This window comes from Pimephales promelas, chromosome 12, assembly GCF_988280905.1.
Source record: "Pimephales promelas chromosome 12, fPimPro1.hap1.1, whole genome shotgun sequence".
Taxonomy (NCBI): Eukaryota; Metazoa; Chordata; class Actinopteri; order Cypriniformes; family Leuciscidae; genus Pimephales; species Pimephales promelas.
Genome location: NC_142780.1, coordinates 26,836,807 through 26,853,523, shown reverse-complemented (window position 1 = coordinate 26,853,523; position 16,717 = coordinate 26,836,807). Strand labels below are relative to the sequence as shown.

At 36.5% G+C, this 16,717-nt stretch overlaps 1 protein-coding gene and 1 non-coding gene across 5 annotated transcripts in view; one reads left to right on the top strand and one right to left on the bottom strand.

Annotated features, from left to right (window-relative positions):
* The window catches only part of eva1ba (eva-1 homolog Ba (C. elegans)), a 33,442-nt gene that overhangs the window by 14,250 nt on the left and 2,475 nt on the right, over nt 1-16,717 (top strand). For 2 of the 4 annotated variants that reach the window (XM_089117848.1, XM_089117847.1), the window contains exon 3: nt 16,319-16,422. The gene's annotated coding sequence lies outside the window, so the exon portion shown is untranslated. Of the gene's footprint in view, nt 1-8,861; nt 9,184-16,318; nt 16,423-16,717 lie in introns of those variants that run through there. The other 2 variants (XM_039680231.2, XM_039680230.2) reach the window with 2 other exon arrangements.
* On the bottom strand, nt 5,310-5,392 carry LOC148977030 (small nucleolar RNA SNORD36). Its single transcript, XR_016145908.1, has one exon. It is a non-coding gene; the product is annotated as a small nucleolar RNA SNORD36 (small nucleolar RNA).

Genomic DNA, 16,717 nt, shown 5'->3' with positions numbered 1-16,717 from the left:
ATTTATTTATTTTTGAGGTATAATCAACATTATGGGAGAAATAGAAATGCTGTCAGTTGAGCTTAACTCAAACTGAATAGTCTTTAATTTGATGTGGGTTTGATGTTGATGTAATTTGATCCACGTCTCTCATTTAGAAACTCAACATGCTTTTCGTTCTCCAAGAATATGTCTTCTCACTTCATGAGAAATGAGAATTAATAAAAGAGAATAGAACCTGCCAGGTATAATTACATTCTACATCTGTAACAACACTCTTTGGGTGACAGGAGTCAGACAGTAAGTCTACCTCCTTGTACATATAGCACAAAGGAAAGGATTGTGTGTTTGTAGTGAGGATGTCTGTGAGGACAGGCATCCTTAGGGAGGAGAGTGGAAACCAGGAAGCAAAGCAACAGAGCAGCGGAGCAACCTTGTGATGAGAATTTGACATCTAACCATAGGTCCCATGGGGGCATAAACAGTCAAGATTTGTTTGTTGGTTTTTTTCACAACGAACACCTGTTAAAGGTATAGTTCATCTCAAAATTACAATTTATTATGTATTTATCTTAAAAAGTTTACCTTTGTGTCCTCATAAATAACTAATGATACAGTTGTAAGTAAAACGTTTTTTTTATACTTTTTCCTTCTAATGTGCAATACCTTTTACATTAATTGTTTATTTATTTTTAAATGTTTGAGCCAATTATTTCAAGTCATCGCTCATTTTAACAATAAATCAAATAAAAAATGTTTTTAAATGTACTTTTATTGAAAATAAGGTTTCACTTTATTTTGATGGCCCCCTTAACACATTCTGTTGCCTATAAGTAATATTGTACCTACCTACATGTCTTCTAACTCTCATTAGAGTGTTAGTATAGTATTAGTAATCTGGTAGGGTTAAGGTTAGAATAATAACCTTAGAATATAATAGAATATAAGTTGACATGTCGTTGTAAAGTTACTTATAGTCAGTAGAATGTCTGTTGGAGGAGAATCACAATAAAGTGTTAGCAGATATTAAACAGACAGTAATAATCTAATGAGAGTAAGTTGACACATAGTTGCAAAGTTACTTTAAGTCAACAGAATGTTCAAAAGGGACCAGAAATTTAAATATCACTATGGCTTTGGTGGAAAATTCTGAATTTTATTTTGTTCTGTTCAACCCTGTTACGTTATCTTCACCTTTTGAAATTTTTAATATACATAAAAATGATAGTTTGATATTACAGACATCTTTTTGACAGTTTTCCTTAGTCTTTATCAGTACCTTTGAATATCAGTACTTACATCTGCCTTGTCCAGCTAAACTAAAAAACAAGCCTAATAATCACGTGAAGTTCTATGTCTGTTTTGGTTCTGTTTTCCCTGTTCTGGTTTTTCCCGAGTTCCCGGTGCTTATTAGTTTCCATAGTTCCTAATTTACGCACCTGTTCTGTTTATTATTCTGTCTGTGTATTTAAGCCTTCATTTTATTCAGTTCTTTGTTCGGTCTCGTTTATGTCTTCATGTTGTTTTATACACCATTAATCTGAGAATAATGCAACCATTAAGCTGCTATAAAACTGGAACAATACAACAAATTGTAATGGGTTTCTGCAGTGTGGCTGCCCTGTAAAGGTAAAAGCTGATAAACAGGAACATTAGCCTAAAACTCGGTGCAGGAATTGTTCCTGTGGGGCGACTATGTTAACACAGCTGAAAAACACTTCCTTTAGATAGCATTTGGGTTTCACTTTGCATGAACCATAAATAACCAGAGATTTCAAACTGACTTGCACTAGTTTCTTATTGGCAGACTAACTTGTTTACTCTTTAACCAAATTACAGCCCAGAACGCCACAAGGCACCCACAGACAGTGTTTCCCTCTGAGTAGAGACTTAGTGACTCCCAGCTGTGGCATTTTTGGGAAGGTTCATGTTGGGTCCTATGCCTCTTTCTAATAGCGCAGTATCATAGACAGGTCAACTCTCAGGGAATGAGGCATTGTCTCTGGTCCTACACATTCACAACAATGAAATCTGCCCTAAAGCCTGCTAGTATTTAGTATTCAGTGGTATTTCATCTTTCTTGATGCAAATATGGCCTTCTGGTGAAGATAGGCATGGTTATGTTGATGAGTTTTTCCACATGTTTCAGATTGAGTCTCTTTATTGAATTTTACCCACTTTGTTGTTTGCATGGCTGAAACTACTCATTTTGCCTTAAGACATAACATTTTAATGCAAAGTTTAACAAGGTAATAATGCGAAGGCTGTGGGACTTTCAAGAGGAACATATGCTTGAGCATGCCAAAGGATTTTATTAAGGATTGAATTGAGTCCACTGATAGTGCCATTCATTTGCACGAGCTGTATCTCCAGAGGAATCACGCAAATCAGATAAAGCCACAATATCTGTTTAATACAATTTTATTCTCACCCCATATCTGTATATACATGCTTGATCATAATTTGATGAAAAATAGATCTTTAAATTAGATCTGGCTACTTTCTGCTAATGTTTATTAGCCTGGCTAACGCCAGATCAGGTATCATTGAGAATGAGACGTGGTCTGGAAACCACATGTTCATTTTCTCGTATTTGAGGCGTGGTTTACGAATGCCCAGAGCTGTATTATTGGGTGCTACGAATGTCTATCAAATGCGCCTATACGTAGCTCATAGCCAATCGGTTCAATGATACCAGTTGACGTATGTAGAGCAACGGAAATTTAGACGAGGAAGAAGACGATGGGTCAGAGATTTAGGAGATTTATGTATACACAAGGGCTGTATCAAAATGTTACTTCGCGTCCGCTTCCAAGATGGATCCATAGATATAAACAAACTGTTTCGGTGTGTCGCATGTACGTCGTCATCGTCTTGCTGCTCCCTCCCCGTTCTGTAATTGGTTCCCTATCTCAGGCGAAAATTTGGTTCATGGTGTCCAGGCTGCCTAGCAGCGTGAATAAAATTGCGCTGCGACAAAGCAGCATGGGAAAACCCAGGCTAAATGGTAATAGTGCTAAATAAGCAATAGTGTAAAATTGTGCCAATTTGCAAGAGCTGTGAACTAGTGCACTGAAACTAGTGACAATGGCATATAAAAGGCTATACGCTGATGATGATCTCACGCAGGTGCCATTTTGAAATCGAAAGTGAGGCTCCGGTGGTAAAAATAATGTCAAGGACTATCAACCTGAAGCTTTTGCCATGATTTACACTATTGGATGTTAATATCCAATATAGGATATGTAAATAGTTCGATCCTAAAAATGTATTTATAAATGTATAAATTTCACTGTATATAGTCTAAAGTATGAAAGAAATGTATGGACATTTTTAGAATAACAAATTTCTACATTAAACACACAACAATACGCCATCACATTCGCGACTCTCCTGTGGTTAAAGGAAATAAAACAAGGATGCGTCAAAAATATCACGAGAAGTTGTTAGACAGAAAGACAGCTTTGTTAGCAGTCCTCATGTCACTATACCCGCTGGCTTCTCACAAGATGTTCTCAGGAGAATGTTGGTCTAGATGAGGATGGAGTCACATGGCTGCTTGCCGGAGGCTAACGTAATCATTAGCCCTCTGTCTCTTGAGACAAGCAAAGTAAATACTATTGTCAACATTTATTACCAACAGAAGTTACACAGCAACGAATCAGTTAAAATATTTCACGTCCCCTGTTATATTTTACAGAGAAAAATGTGTTAGCAAAGCTACTTTTTTGCAAGCTACCTTTAATATCAGTAGGACTCCTATGACCATGTTCTATAAGCTGTTGGTATGGTAATGTAAATGTTAAACATAGAAACTCATTGAATGGCATTGCGAACCAATAAGAATATTGGCATCAAGCAGGCCGGGTTATCAAACAGCTTTTAAAATGTTTGTCTTACAGAAAGCTAGAGCTATTTTTACTATACTACGTGATATGCCTAGACTTAAAAGCAATTGGCATAGGCATTCATTCATTCTCACTGCTGTAGGCCTTTCAAACTTAAGATATCAGAATGTTGTTTTCTGTTTGTGTTTTGTTTTGTGTGTTGACATGGTTACAAATGTTATGCTGAACCAAAAATTACCCCTTGGGCTTATATTGAACTTTAATTAATTCATATAAAACAAGTACGGTATTTGACGCTTAGGTTTTCAACTAAAAATGGAAAACTTTTTATATGTTTTGGTCGTTCATTTACAGTACATAACAGCGCTTTTGCGGCCTGAAAACACAAAGTTTTGAAAATGGGTTTTAAAAGTGCAAGTTTTTGAAAACAATACAGTTATTGTCTCTGTGCAAATTTGTAAAAAAAAAAGAAAAAAAAAACTGAGACGTCGCGCATTATACGTGTTCAGTCCATAGTACTTTTTTTTTTTTACAAAGTGACATCGCCAACTACTGGTCTGGCAGGCATTTTACAGCGTTTTAAATCGTTTTTGTGGATCAGCGTGAACGGGGATTGCTTTAACAACGTTGTCGCCTATTACACAAAATACGCTAAGGAAAAACGTTTCTGTTTTTAGTAAACGCTGTCATGTAAATGTGCTCTTAGTGTGAGGCATCAGATGTAAAACTGTGGATTTTGATGATTCATTTCTAAAGACTGCAGTCTGTCAATACACCCTTTCCTTCACTGTTGGCATAATTACTGGTTTAGCCTTGTGAGTTTGTGACACCAGCGCCCCATAAGTGCTGATAATGGCAGCTTCAGCATTCCACAGGGGCTATAAGCTACAGCTGGAGCCTCAAGGCTGACTGGAGAACTGGCCAAGTACACACAGCCTCCCTGCACAACCATTTCCATTGCGTTTTTATTATGTCTGTGTGTTTTGAGGAATGGATCTGTCAGGTCATGTATTTTATCACCTTATGAAAACATCTTGGGGCAGTTGGCATTTAAGCGCTCTTAAGGGAACTTCGCCTTATCTAGATTGCAAATGATGTGGTTTGAATTTTGTGGCAATCGTTTGTAAGTTGGTGTCTGCCTTTGTAAATCAACATTTGAAAATATCCAACAGCTTGAACACACAACATTGTTCTAACTCATATCACTAATATTGCTCATACTTATGGTTAGGGATTTGAACAAACTGTTAAATTTAAGTATTATATTTTTGTGTATAACTTGTTCCACACTGTTCATATTACGGACTTGAAATGAAAAATCAAAATGTGAGACTTACATTTTGTTCAATACTTTGAGGCTGGTAAGATTTTATTTAATGTTTTTGAAAGTCTCTCACCACAGCCACAGTTATTGTGTATATTGTGAAATATTATTAAAATTTAAAATAACAGTTTTCTATTTTTATACATTGCAAAGTGGAATTTATTTCAGTGATGCAAAGCTGAATTTTCAGCATCATTATTCAAGTTTTCAGTGTCAAATAATCCCTCAGAAATCATTCTAATATGCTGATATGGTGCTGAAAAAACATTTCTTATTATAATTAATATTGAAAACACTTGTGCTACTTATATTTTAGGATTGTTTGATAAAATATATAAAGAAAAACATTTTATTTGAAGTAGATTTTATTTGCCTTTCTTTTGATTAATTTAATGTATCCTTGCTAAATAAAAATCTTACTTAGATCTTAAATCTACAAATTCTGAAGCAGTAATATATATATATATATATATATATATATATACATTTTTTTAGTCTATTCAGCTTGTTTTATTTTGCTAATGACATAAAGTGAACCAGGACTTTGTGAGGTTTATTTTGTAATAATTAATTAAAATAAAAGAAATCTAACCAAAAAATGTATTAAAACATCCCAGCATCGCTTAGCAACACCCTGCTTCATGGCGGTTTTCAATTTTCAAGTCAGCATTTCTTCAAAACAATATTCAAAATCTATTTCTTAATTCTAGCACTTTTTTAAAACATAATTCCCATAATGCACTACTCCTTATGTTAAACTCAAGTTTTCTAGCATCAAGTAGTAAGAGCATTATTTAGTCTAAAGACCCTCATACTTTCATAATATCTCCACAATCAGAAAGGAAGGAACTCAAGAAGGGTTGTGAAAGTGCTCAAGATTTTTCATCTCTCAACGATGCTTGGCTGCTGTGGTGTTGAACTGTTTATGTAATCCCCCCAGCCATCACTCCTCCCAGCCTTTTAGTCCCACTCACTCTGGTTTAAACCTTGTACACCCTTCTTCCCCCTCTTTTAGCATGGGGAAGAACACTGAGGCCTTGTCCTGGTCCAGGCTTGGGGTTCCGGGACGGGTGCCGACCACGGAGGGACCACGTCAGTTTCCCCCGAGCCATTTCCTGTCTTAACCCTCCCATCTAATACCAAACAGACCTCATTCTCCTTGCGTTCCCCAACAGGACTGAGCCAACGGGCGTGCCAAAACCCTCCGTGCTCTTTGCAGTTATCAAAAACATCAGAAAACAGAAAATGTCTGCGTGGAGTGTATCACCATCTACTCTTTCATCTTATATTTGTTGAGGGAAATGACTTCTGCTATATATGGGTGTGGCAGTTTCTCACAAAAATTGTATGTATTTGTTTGTCATATAAGAGAGTGGAGGCTTTACCTGCAGGGAAATGTCCTTGGTTCCTGGAATTCTCTAGCACATATTTGTGCATCAAAACATTGCTTTCCTATCCCAATTCTTATTTTCAAAGACTTAAGTGGCATGTTGACATTCCAACATGTTGCTCTTTTCCAAATGCAAAAAAAAAAAGAAGATCACTGGCTGGTCAGTCACAATTTTGTTTAGCTGCCTGAAAATGAAAGTAATTGAAAATTCTTTGCATTTATGGTGCTTTCATGTAGTTGTTGTTTTTTTTTTTAAGTTAAAACAAAATGTTTAAATATATTTGTTTTAACTTTTTTTCATTACTTGGAAGGTTCTATATATTTTAATACAGAAAATTAAACATACAAACATCTCATCCAAAAGTTTCCTCTAAGTAATTATATAATTATTGTATTTTTAACGAATGAATAGGTAAGATGAAAAAACAGCTTGACTATACTGGTCTGCAGATTCAACAGAGCCCTATTGAACCTTCTCCAGGAATACTTGGCATTCGTCTCAGCACATGGTATTTTTTATGCAATAGAATTAGGCAATTCACTATCTTGCTCCTGTTGCAGCATTTGAAATAGCTTATTCTTTGCAGCTGCAATTATCTCAGTCAATTATCAGATTAGCTGTTGGCTGGAAAACTAGTGACTTCTCTATAGGAAAATTGGTCTCAATTAAAGACCTACTGTAAAAGGAGACTCTACAGTGGCAAACATCATTGGCGTACATCCCTACAGCTCACAGCATTAGTCAATTATATTTGGTTCAATTGGTTAAAGCTTTTTTTACTCTGTATAGAATCCATATAAAACGTAAAAGATAGATAGATAGATAGATAGATAGATAGATAGATAGATAGATGGGTAGGTAGGTAGGTAGGATGGTCTATGCTCCACATCTCAAGAGGGGTTAACTAAAGCATGACTTTGTTTTCATGCACATTCATCAGCTAACACACCTGGTGAGCTTTATCACCTCATTTCACCTCAGTTATGGTCTCAACAGACAAGCTTGATCTTGCCTGTAATATCCTCCTCTCTCCACCACCCATTACAACAACTTTCTCACAAACACGTTTGTGTATCTTTAGATCTAATGGTCTGCTTTTGACAAATTTGCCATTGATAAGTGCTCATCCCCTCGTTCGCTAAGCCAAGTAATTTACTCCTCTGTGTTAAAAGGGAGCACTGGGTTTATGTAGGACAGGTCCAACCAGCCTTGGCCTCCCACTGGTCTGTCTCCAGTTTTGCTCCCCCATGCTCCCTTCTGGCTTTGAAGAGCCGCTGCACTGGAGTGTAAATCAGCCCATGGGACAGGTGGAGATCTGCCAGCTGTGTGGAGATCCAGGCAGGGATGTCATAGGAGATGGAATGCTTTGGTAAAAACCACTGGATCTTCTCTAAAAGTGGAGAGAGAGGTCGAAAGTAATTGAATTGGACGAACATCATTCATGTTCTCTATTACATGATGCAAATGTGTGCCTGACGGATAACAATAACAAGTGGATTTTCTGGGGGGAAAAAATGGGTGTGGTGCTTGTAGAAAGTGTTGTAGTTATCGAATCCGGACAAGACCTGACTCGGACCATCTAAAGTCCAAATTCAAAACCATATTTTTGTGAATAGTCAAGATCAGCTTATTTGAGTCAAGAGTCCAGGCCGAGTCCAAAAACTCCTAAAAATATTGTCTAGGACTTGGGTTTGAGTTCAAGTCAGGTCTTATCCAGACTCGAGTACCACAACTTTTGCCATGACCTAACCTTAAAGGGGTGAGGAACTGAGAAATCAAATTTTCCTTGAGCTTTTGACATCTAAGAGGTCATTACATTATAAATGTTTTTTTACTGTCACTTCTGATCATTTTAATGCATCTTAGCTAGATAAAATGATTAACTCCGATTCATTCAATTCTACTGACTTTTGAATGTATTTAAAATGCAGTGGATGTATTATTAACATGTTATATTAGGCTTTTACTCATTTACTCAGCTTAGATTTGGTGTTGTGTGTTTTAAGAGACTGATTTTTTTTTTTTTTTTTTTTTTTGAAAACAGTAGATTCAAGTGTTCTGTACTGTGAACTGCTTTCAATTATGATTAGCTGGCAGCTTGGCGAGCTACAATTTCAAAGTAGCTTCCCCAACACTGAAGCAAACTCTCCCCTCTCAAAGGCTCGTTTATTCTTCTGTTCTGTCATGTTTTATTCAGTGTGGAAAATCTTAGTTAATTGGTCTAAAGTTGGCTTTTCATGGCTGTTTCCTTAACAACAGGGGAAAGACCCTTTCTCCCTCCTTTTTCTTCTTCCCCAAACCCTGCCCATTTAAGGCCGGACCTCGTTTTTCCCTTTTCCTCCCTCTCCCTCTCTCCCTCTCTTTCCATGTCTTTCTCTCTTCTGCGTGTGAGGACTGTGTGACAGCTTTTCCTGCTGCTCGTAGTGAACGGCTGAAAGGGAGGGAACACACGGCAGCTTGTAATGCGAACTAACCAGAGGCAAACGTACGTACTACCGAGCGGTCATTGGACGGGGCTTTAAAGACTCTTCTCAGTTTGGCCTGTGTAAGGTATTGATGCCATCAGCTCTGGATTAAACTTCCCAAGAAGTCTGATGCAGTGTGTGATGCTGAACGAGAACAACTTTGAGACTTTTATGTGGTGAGTTTCTGACTTTTCAGCATGCCATATTTAGTGATATTAGCTGGTTCAACTTTAGTAAACCTGTTGCACTGTATGTAGAGAAATTGTTCTCTGAAAAAAAACCAAACATTTTTGTCTTGTTTTTCAGCCAAAAATATGTAAATATCCTTAAAAGATATATTTACTTGAAGACTAAGACTATTTTAAGTCAAATTAAGTTTATTTTCCCATTGTTGTTCTTGTTTTAAACATAAACCTCACTTTGTAAGATTAAAATAAAAAAATATGAATTAATCAATAATTTTCTATTATATTAGAGGATTTATTATATTAGAATTTTTTATTTATTTATATTTTTAGACTTTTTTTCTCCAAAAAACAAAATGAAGATACTATATTTTCAACTATTTTATAACTGAATTTGCATATTATTTATGTGTTTCTTTCTTTCTTTATTTTACATGAACATTTTATGAAAGTGATGCTGATTGTTGTAAATACTCCGGCACATGTCACATCTGTTTGAGTTTATTGACTCATATTCTCATGAATCATGTCCTGGAAGGTTATGATTTATGAATCCTCCAATCCGAGATGTCGTCTGTGCAGATGGAAGTTGTTTTAGATCATTTTGCACTCATTAAGAGTTTCCCTGCAGGAGAGTTCAAGTCCTGGACAGAAGCATCCTTAATTGAGTTACGTCGGGGCTAGAGCTGCAGCTGTAAATTGGTTAATGTTTTATCAATATAAAAATAAACACCCAGGCTCATTGTGTGCTTATCTGCGGGAAGGTCAATAATAATGTAACGTAACCAGGCAGTTGAGGTGAGGGCTTCATGCATGGCCGACGTGTTTCTTCAAACAAAAAGAGGTTTCCTGTATAGAGCCAAGTGAGTTGTTAAAAGCCCCTGTGTTTGCATGATACACCTTTTTAGTTATAAAATTACTGATAAATATAGCTTTGACATTAACATTTCGCACCTTTGAACAGCTGATTGTTAAAGTCTTTGTTTGTTTTGGCATCCAATGTTAGTTTGATTTATATCCCAATAGAGAGATGTGCAAAACTCACAGCTGCTTTTTGTTTAGAGATGGCTGACTTGTGTTCAAATTCATTCAACCCTGCTCTGAGCATCTGATCTCCTCTGCAAACTCTCTCTACTGCTGTTTAGTGAGCCAGCTTATCTTCTTGAGTTAAGAGTCTAGAGATTTGGAGGAAGGCCAGAGGTCAATCCCTGATCTAACTTCATTGCTGTCATGACAACTCTCTGAATGTTTGTAATGGTAATGGCTATGACAATGTTGATATATTTGGTCTTGGCGGAATAGATATGCAACACTGCTGCTGCTGCTGTTGAGCAAGTACAGGACTTGCTACTGCCAATACAAGACACACTGCTGTGAGCATGTAAGACATAATGGTGCTGTACAATATAGCATGCTTAAATTACCCACAGCAGATCTATACAGATGGAGCTGGGGAAGGTGTAGGGTTTCTGAAAGTGCACAGAACTGCCAAGGCAAATGCTAACCAAGTATTTAAAAGTTTAGCACACAAGCTCATTGGTTACTGATACAGCAGAAACCAATCAGCTGTCCCCTATAGAGAAGTATGTGATTGCAAGTGTTTGAGTTAAGGACCTATTAGGCTGTGCCATCTGCGAGGTGGAAAGATAGACTAACACATACACAAAATATAGTGCTAATTCTGAGTAATCATAGAAAGCATTATAAACATTACATAAAAGTGGTTCCTATGACTTTTGATATTATATTATATTATAGCATTGCATGTATTGCATTGCACGTCTTCTTAATGCTTCTTAAGATTTTTCCTCTTGCAAGCTTTGTAAGAACAGACCAAAATGTATTTTCACATCACATTACTATAACATTTATTTTTATATTCACTGATCATCTTTACCTCCAAATCAAATATGACGCTAAGAAATTGTTTTGTGATTTGATTACAATTTCATTTGGCAATCGTCAATGGCAACCACATGCATTTACCTGAGTTGGTCTTGGAAGCTCTGAAATGGATACAAATATCATAAATACATACAAATACAGTATATATATATATATATATATATATATACAGTATATATAAAGTATATATATAAGAACCTTCGACACACTTAGCCCTCAAATGTGTCAGTTCTGATAAAGACAGAATATGGGAGGAGTTGGGCTCTGCGATGCCTTATCTGATTTTGATTGATTTAATGGAATATTTACAGCGAAACTCCTTTTGCTCTGAGGGTTTGAAATGTTTAATGACTATGTCAGTGTGTGCTTTTAAACACCTCCCAAACATTCTTTCTCTCCCCCGTCTCGGTTTTTATGAGCTTGTGGATTTTGATTGAGAGAATAAATCCCCGAATCCAAATAATACAGCAAACCCCAGATAATATAGCACAGAATCTCATCTGAGTGGTATGTATTCGTTCAGTTAATGCCATTGGTTTGATTTACAAACACGCTGAGAGTGGCAATCTCGTTTTATGGAGCAATAATACAGTTAAGGGGAATTAGTAAAGCTGTTGAAATGAGACTGAACATTGCTGTGTACAAAGTTTAACATCATTCATTCTCTGGCTCTTCTATTTGGCATTTTCTTAAAGCTTTTTATTACATATAAATCCTATCCTGAGTACTTGTGCTAAAAGCTTTGATAAAACTCTATGGGCAGAATGGGGTTCACAATGCCCACCCACCCATGGGAAAGATAGACCACATGTTTTGCACCATACAGTAATCAGAGGGCCTGCGTAATGGATCCAGCATGTTTCTAGGGATCCGCAAAGGGCTTCGGGCTCAGATCGATCTGCAGATGAGATCATTGCTCTATTTGTGGAGCTTTGGAACTGGGATCACCTGAGGGTTAGTCGGCCCATCACCCACAGACTCTCTGTGCTTTCAAACTGAACCCAAACAAGCAGAAACAAGGCTGCAGATGCACGTGATTAATTAAATCTAAAGAACTCCCGCTCTCATTTTCATAATAGACCTCCTTGGGGGTTTAAATCTAAAACAAGTCTAAATTGCTTTTATTTTAGGGTTTAATGAATGGGTAGAGATTGTGTTGTGTTCTCACAAAGTACATTCTTATATTGAGTGTTTTGACCCTGTTGACCCTTGAGGTGGATAGAGGCCAAAGATTAGAGGATGTGAAAAGTGTTTTTCTACTCCGCATTTGCATGGAAAACTATTAAGGATCCATTGACATACACACACACACACTCACATCTGGTCCACATTAACACCCAAGAGCACAGCCCTCATCCACAAAACCCCCACTGACAACATGGGCTGGCAAATATCCCCTCTGTTATATTAAGAACATTGAATGGTACCAAACACCCAACATAATAATGTGTCGAAGGGACTTTTAACTTTTAGTGGCATTATTGAAGTTTTGGACTGCATCCCAATTAATATACCGTGTTTACAGTACAGTACAGTATACAGAAATAGCTGTACTTTGGAGTATTATATATACAGTTTGTTAGTGTTGTAATGGCACTGCCATCTCATAAAATTGCGTCTTGTGTAAATATTAGCATTAAGCTAAATTCATTAGCCTTGAAATTCATCTCAGAACATGTCTGGCCCACTCTATGTTATAATAGATTTAATTTACTTGTTAATTTATTTCTAGTACTAAATTGTACCTGCTGACAAGATCTTGACCTAAGTTGATGCACCTCTTGATGGAAATAACATCACAACTTTTAGGTGCATCAATATTGGTTGAGATCATTTCATGACAATGCAAGAGTCGCACTCTGTAAAGTTTATCCAGCACATTCCAAAGACTTTCAATGAATTTAAGTCACAGGTGCCAATTTATGTGTGAAAATTATTCTTCATGCTCCCTCCCAACCATTCTTCAGTTTGGAATATGGCCGTGATGTGTCTTCTTACATGGTTGTTTAAGAAATGAAAAGCTCCACACTCCAATTAGGGTTAGAAGAAGTGTTGTCAAATATGCTAGAAAAAGATTTTCAGGATTCTTTGATGAATAGAGTACAAAAGAACAGTATTTATTTGAAATAGAGATCTTTTGTAGCATTATTAATATATACTCTTTTTTTATCTTTTGATCCCACATTTTTAACAGTATTGTATATGTATTATACAGTATATGGCTATTGATATGACTGGAGTGCATATTTTTTAACACATTTATGTAGGGAAATTCAACATATCAGCGTGTTTGGTGTTCGTTTAGTCTCCTCTTTCTCGGCTGGCATGCGTCTTTAGGGTCAACTCCATATTTGATGCAGGGGTCAAGAATCTGATGGCAACCACATGTCTGACTTGGCCCCAAATTAAATACTCCCCCCCTCAGTAAGAGCTACTGGCAGGAAACACAGTCCAAATGATTTGAACACAGTTTAATCTGCTGGATTCTCTGTCAAGAGAAACACGAAAAAAAGACACTCTACACTGTTTTGGAAAAATGATGGTGAGATCCAGGGCTGTAAAGGAGCTCGAGCTATTTCACGTAGCGAATGCTTTTACCATACCACCCTCCTGAGTAGTTTAACAGGCCACACAGTCGGTAGAAATGTGTCCAAGTTTACTGGTTGGAATTGGACAGCTACCCTCACCTCAGAGGTTTTGGAAGTTACATTGAGCTGCTACCTTTGATTTGTTGAGACAATTCTGGGCATGGTTGGTGTTCAGGTGAATTTAAAACGAGACCCGAAGGGCTACTGGCTAACTAAGAGATTGCACTTATGCAATGCTTTTGGATGATTGTTTATGGAAAAATTCAAGATTATGAGGCATTTGGAGTTGTAGCGTTCTGCCAAACTCAAAAATAATTATAAAAGCAATGTTTCAAAGTTTCAAATGTACTTTCAGGGACACATTAGACCCCCCTCATTCCTTTTTCTAACATAACCGTTTATGGGATAAGAGGAAACATTTTCCTTCTTCTTTTTGTAAGGAACTTTTCATTTTAAAAGCACTCCTCGAAGCAACACCAGTCAAGTTAAAGTCATTTTTTACTGACAGCATAAAATAGTCATTAAGAGTATTTTGTATATTGAGATTGCATCCTCTAGGCGAGACGCAATCCACAGCGAGACAAAGAAATACAATTCAATTTAGATTTGAAGTTCTTTATTAGTAACCAAGCCCTTTGCCAAGAAGACCACAAGTGGTTCAATCACTATACCAGGAAATTCCAGTGGCTGAAAGAGCATTTCTAAGTATCAAAAATATCCATCTGCTTGTTTTGGCTGGCGGTGTGTCATATGAACGAAAAGGCTGCACTGGCTGCTCGAGCTGTTTTTCTTTTGAAGGATTCAGTTATAGCCTTTAATATCATGGAGTAAATTCTGTTCATGCTTTGTGATGATATTTTTGCGTACTTTACAATGAAGGAGTTGTTCAGTCAGGTTGTTTATGACTGATGTTTCCCTCATGGTCAAGACTGAAGCTTCTGTTCAATGACTGGCAGAATCGCTCCGCAGGTCACTTTGTCCCCCACAAATCATCCACTAACACTCTTTATTTGGACAGACAACTTAATGTGAAAAAAGAAGAACAAATCAGGGGGTGTTGTTGTTTACGTATTTGCACTAGGTCACAATTTTTCCTGTCGGATGGAGACAGATCCAGGGGAAGGAAATGCTATTGTGGTCTTCCTTAAGAATTATCACCAGATATGACAGTGTCTGGACTTCCTCCGTCTTTCCCATTCCTTTAAACAAACAATGTCTAGTTTAAAATGAGAATTTCTGGCCAATTTGTAATTGGTTGTGTTTGTATTGGCATTCATTTGCACTTTCTTTATTAAATCAACTATTGAGTGTAGTGCTAAAAAACATTCTCATATTAATGCATGGTTGCTTTATCTGGAATTCTACAACACTTTTCAACACTTTTGCCTGAGAAATGGACTGGGTAGACTCCATATTTTACATGAATTAGAATTAGAAAGGGGTCATGACATAGATTTTATATACCATTGTAATGTTCCTTGAGGTTCACGTAAACAAAGCCCCTAACAGGGACAAATATGGAATATGAGAAAAAAAAAAAGAAAAAAATTTTTTTCAAAGCTTTTGCGTTCTCTTGCAAAGATATTTGTGTTTTTTCGCCAAACCTTTTCAGCCTCTTGCAAACATATTTGTGTTCTCTTGCAAAACGTGTTGTGGTTTCGGACAAAAACTTAATGTAATACTTGAACAATAGAGTTGTTCACAGGGTTTTATTTGGACTTGGACTTAAAGAAATATGGTCGTTGCTTAGTTAAAGGAGTTCAGTAAAGTTGGCAATACATTCACAGATTTGAATATAATTGAGTTGGGCCAACTCAATTTTGGAAAATTTTAATTTTAAATATTAATGATTGAGTTGAGCCAACTTAATTTTGAACGATTTAAATTGTGTTGTGCCAACACAATTTTTTGAATATTTTTATTCTAAATAGTAATTATTGAGTTGGTCCAACTTAATTTTGGAAAATTGTAATTCTAAATATTAATTATTGAGTTGAGCTATTTTTACAGTTGTATATTCAATCCTTAATGTGTACATCTGTACACTTGTCTGCTGCTTACTCCATCTAGATATGTATTACTTTCAGTTTTTTTACCTTAAATCTATGAGCTTTCAAGAGTCAGCAAGATCCAAATCGGCACTGCAAACAAAGGGGCTTTACTAAACCAACTCGAACTTTCCCATTGAAAGAAACCTCCTGCTTTGCACATTTTTCACTCCATCTTCCTATACCATTTGGGCCAAATGTCTAGAAACATAGCTTTATAGCACAAACTAAATAGGCTAGTACTTTTGTAGTGTATGAAGAATGTTTTCAAAAATAAGCACAGAGGTTAATGCCAAAATATTTATTCATGATGCTTCTGTTCAGGCAGTTCACACTGTGATTTGTTTTTTTTAACTCAATTCACTAATGACTCATTCATCATGTGAATATCCATCGCAAACACGATTTATTGCATTTTCATTGGTGAAACGTGTATCTGTTTTAGGGTGTTCGATCTCAAGCCGATTTCCTGTGTGCACAGTGCAATCTTTCGCCTGTCATTTGCTTGTGCTGCAAATTCCTCAGTGATTTTAGATGTGATATGGTCTGACATCCGTGTGTGTGTGTGTGTTTCTCATTGTATAGACGACGGCCCAAGATATTCAGAGGACACGGGCAGAACCAGAGTGAGAAACTTGATCCATATGAAACAACAGTGCACCATGAGGAGGAACTGACTGCTTTATATGGTATAGTAAATCTTAGTGCTTTTCTTTGTAGGCTATAGATCTATGTTTTCTTTCTGTTTTTGTTTTTCTTTGTTGTGCTTTAATTTGCTTTTCTTAACAACTGTAAAAGGTATGCTTATTAAAAAATATAAACAACTATTTATTATTCCACAATAATACAAATGCAACAAATGTTTTAGAATTACTAATGTACTAAAGAATTTCACTCGATTAAATTAAGTAATGGCATTTCCTATAGGACTTTCTTTTGTGGAACAAAAACAAGGCCTTTCTAAGATATCAACATTTTCATTGA